The sequence below is a fragment of the Penaeus chinensis genome, chromosome 18, assembly GCF_019202785.1.
Source record: "Penaeus chinensis breed Huanghai No. 1 chromosome 18, ASM1920278v2, whole genome shotgun sequence".
In the NCBI taxonomy this organism is placed as follows: Eukaryota; Metazoa; Arthropoda; class Malacostraca; order Decapoda; family Penaeidae; genus Penaeus; species Penaeus chinensis.
Genome location: NC_061836.1, coordinates 31,818,960 through 31,823,959, shown reverse-complemented (window position 1 = coordinate 31,823,959; position 5,000 = coordinate 31,818,960).

Genomic DNA, 5,000 nt, shown 5'->3' with positions numbered 1-5,000 from the left:
TTTACAAATCGAGGTCTGGAGTGAGATGCCAGTTTTTTTCTTACTAGAGGTTAAATGTGCAAGATTTATATGTAATCAAATACTTTCATAACTCGCGAGATCCACAAGTTACCTTTGGTCTTATGATTGCAATTCCATTTGTTGTTCTGACTATTTGTCAATGTGTATCACATATCTGATGGCGCAAAGTTAACTCCTCACATACAAATGCACATTTAATAAAGTAGAACGACTAAGCAGACATTTTTAACTTCAGTAATGTAAGCTCAGCACCAAGACCTAAAATTCGGCTTTTTTCAGTACTCATTTTCAGACCAGTCTTGAAACTGTTCAGCACTTATTCAGACCAGTCTCAGGGTTGTTTAGACCACTAAGTTCTTGCTTGGCAACTATACCTTATGACAGTCAGTTCCTAAAACAAAGGCCCTTAAAATTTCTCCATTTCGAGGTAAACTTGTATATTTTATGGGATATCAGTTATACAACAGAGGCACATATAAGGATGTGCCACCTGAGGAAAAATAATCATGATAAAATAAAACAAATGTGCTGCCAAACATCCTACATGCTTCCTTGAGTTCCGAGGACGCATCTCTTCATGTTTTTTAACTTTGTCAGGGAGCACACCTTTGATAGGTATTTAAAAGCTTGCGCATTTGAATTGCAGAAGTAGTGAATCCTTGCGGAAAATGTTAGTGACTAGGTTTCATTTAGATGACCAAATGTTTATCATTTGTTGAACTGTAGACAACCACAGTTCAAGTTAGCCAAGGTGTGTCAGTGTATACCTGCATTTCACAACACGACTGTTTATTTGTGAAAGTTTCGCTTTGGATAGTAATACTGTTGATTTGGACTGGGTATTATTAGTATTCTAATAGTTATCATCTCCCGTATGCCGTCATAAAAAAAAAAAAAAAAGCATGGACACATGCATACATATTACAAAACTAATATAAAAAAACACTACTACAGTAGAAACGAACCAAAGAGGTAATATTACAATTTCGTTGAGTTATCAATTATTATCATTATTATTTCAATTAACCTTTGTTAATCGGCCCTCCTCGTTCCTCTGAATAATAACTAAAATTATACGGACAAACGTTATCCAAGAAATTCCAATCATTAATGGATTCCCTGTGGGCACTCTCTGAGGTCTAACATCCTGTGGAGATTGACAAGAAGGCCTGCTTAAGCTATGAAATACATGGTCTATTGTTGCCTGTCACAAGAGATAACCGTCCGCATACATACTATCTCGAAAACTGACACTCATCCTCTTGGAACCCTCCAGAAAGGATAATAAACCTTATGGTAAACAAGTGCCAAAGCAACAGAATCAACTGAATTTTTTGTGGTTATGAGTATGGATATGTCGGAAAGACACCTCCTTGGACAAAACAGTAGACTGAATTGCAAACTTGGTAAGATGTTCCTGCACATTTCTAGTGACAAATAAATAGCTTCTGGTACCAGCCTCTTTTGGGAAGAGGCTTTTAACCCATTAATTTTGGAATGTTGGTTTTACAAGTTTTTTTTATAGTTTGTCAAACAGTTCAGGCGAAAAGTCCATCAATTTGTACATGCTCTTATTGCTAGTTGCCAATTTAACAGAGCAATGGTTCTGCTACCAGCTAAAGCCCAAGGTATGTGCACTGTGTGCCTCTATTGTGTGATCTTTAAACTGTGACAGTTATCCCCTCTCCCCCAATCCTACTTATAACAATCACGGTTCACCATGTTTGTCACTATGACAGCATCTTACATGAGGTAAACAATTGGTAGGGTGCTTTTCTACATCTATTTCCTTATAAATGAGATTATTTACTTTGTAATCTCAACCAGTGAATTTGATACTGTCTAGGTGGTAGCCTAAACTACTGGTTGGGTATCTAGCCACACCAACCATAACCTCATAGCCCTCTTCAAGGATGAATGGATAATGGAACTTAATATTTTCTGTTAAAATGGTGCCCATGCCAATTCTAACGCATGCTCAAGTTTCTGCTCATATCCCACCGCTGCCACCAAAAACAAATAGTGGAGATTATTCAGTTGTAGAGTATAGGTAATGATGAACCAAGCAGCTTTGGCAACTTCTTGGTTTGTCATCAGTGGAAATTATGATTGCAGACCATTAGCATCACGAACAGAGGACTGCAGAACGCTTATATGAAAATGATACATGTAATCACTATATATCTAATTTTGCAAGACATTAAACAGAAGATAAAATCAATCTGTGAGCTAATCACCTCATATATTATATATATATATATATTTATATATATACATACACACACACACACACACACACCGCTTTCCCAGGTGGAAAATTTTTAGTCATGTCAATTTCAAATTTGATTGGCAACAATTACCACCTCAAGTATAAGAAGCACTTTTTGCTACGTTTCATATGTTCTGAGCCAGGCTATAGTTGCAATACAACCCCTAACCTTTGTAGGAGGGAAGACTTGCTTGACCATAACTAAAGGCCTGACAGACAGAGGGGAAACTTATCATCTTTGTTTTTACCTATGGTAAGCCATGTCTTAATGAAAATTCTGGTTAGCAACTTGTTCAAGCTGAGTCCTACCTCATTTTTATCGAGTTAGAATCACAGCATCTTTATCTTTTATTAACAGATATTATTGCTTTGCTGTATTTTTTTCAAATATTATTACTAAAGTAAGACGAAAACCTATTTTGAACATTAGTTGAATGCTGGGATTAAAAAAAAAAAAAACTATTTCTCTTGGCCTTTAACACACTCAGAAGAAATTAAATCAACTAATTTATTCAAATGCATATTCAAGTACTTACGAAATTTTACATAAACTGTTTTGCACCATGACCAACCATTTTGATTAGCTAAATGAAGAGCGATCAACTGTAATCATCAGTTTACTGATGATGAGCACTCACGGCTGAGGTAAGATGAATGCATGCCTATTTCTGTCCATTTCAGATTCATTATCTGGACATACTCTAAAGATAATTGAGTAGCCCTAATCTGCACCATGAAATATGTCTGTCTGTCTGTCCGTCTGTCTCTCTTAATATATATATATGAAATATGTCTGTCTGTCTGTCTGTCTGTATTTATATACATATATATATACATATATATGCTTTTGTGTGTGTGTGTGTTGGATATTTAAATTTCAAAGAATAAGAATATCAGTATCACTCTTACATAACTTGTCTTGAACAGAAAGAGGGTAGAACTATATGGTGTCACAGGAGCTAGCCAATCAGGATGCTATCTGCAGTAATAAGCATGACTGTATGGAAAAGTCTCTACACTCTCTTCAGTTTCACCGAGAGTATCTACCGTAAAACAAAACACAAAAACGTTATTTCTGGTAACAAATTTGTTTATATCAGTGGTGCTACCCGCCCCGATCTACCCTGCTCAGAGAACCCTCTTAACCCCGTGAATATTCCTGCAACCCAATCCATAACCTGGCATGGTTAGCAAACATACAATACCTGAAGGGGAGAGTTTTCCACGGTGCTGTCTACTCTGCCCTTGGAGGAATTCGATCTTCAATACTATACCACCTACAACACTTACCTGAGGAAGCTGCCAACCAGCTCGAGGTTCGTGAGAATTTGCAATCTTTATGCTGTAGCAGACTCATTCAGCCCTGATTGCTGCCTAGTTAACAATATTTCGCATATATCTTTATATATGGAATCTGTGTTATTTCCTCAATATGTTGACATATACCAAGAACTGTGCAGTGCTGAGGGTCCATGTCGAAAAGGGCAATGTACTTGGTAGTGCAACACCTGATGTAATTACGCTCTAGAGAGTATTGTCGTACTTACTGCAATGCATAACTGTAATGTGATCAATAAAAACGAAACTAATTTCTAGAAGAATCACTATTTATACTTCTGCCACTTATTCTCTTGCGCTGAATACCTGCCTGGCACGGTAACTGTGTAAAACCTAACTATCAGTTGCACCCAATATGACCCCAACTAATGTTCACTGACTTGTAGCCAACAGATTGGTCCTGCCTAGGTACTATCCACATGGACAATCTGGAACATAGGCCTATTAGGATTTTAACGGTCAAATATTTTTGATTTGCAGATAAAAGAATGCAGCAACAAAGAGAAAACTGTGAAATGATATATGAGGCAACTGTCTGTTACAGGCATGGTATTCCACAATAGAAGAATGGGAAAGGCATGATTCCTTGAAATCAAATGTGGTTACAAGATGCCGTAGGGGACATGTCCGTAGATGAACATGCGTATTAGGTGGCGGGATGATGCGGCAGAGTGGCCAGTTCTTTTCCGCCCTGAATTTGACCCCAGCATACTGAAGTCAGCATACCAGTACTCATTCACAGCTGAATCAACTGAGAGGGCGACCGGACGCGAACCTAGAACATTGCATTTGCAATGCCAGCACTCTACCACTGAGCTATGTCACCTCTTCCTCTGCGATAGCGCATGTCATCTTGACTTCCAAGATGATTGTATACAGTTAACACGAAAAAGTGACTCGTGTGTGGGATGTCCACGAAATCCCTCCACTTTTCAGCATTGCTATGAAAAAGTGGCAGCCACTTGCTCACTGAAAATGGATAGTTGACAGGCATAGACGAATACATGTAGCAGAGGGCAACCTCTTTCCCTGGTGGAAACATCTTTGGCCATGGCAGATAATATATCTGTCTACGAAGATTTTCAGTGATTAAATGATGTATATCTATCACCACCTTTGCCTTTAGTTATATTTTCATCATAGCTTTAAAGAGGATATGTCACATTTAACCAGTTTTATAATAATTATTCAAATGTATATTAATAGCTACACAAATTTAAGATGAGCTGGAAAGCTATCACTGTGGTAATCGATTTTAAGATTTATGGTATTTTCATGAAATTTCTGTCATGTATCAGATCTTTCTACTCATAGTATTAACTTGTAACAGACAACTTATTATTAATTAAAAGATATACTTATCCCTATTTTT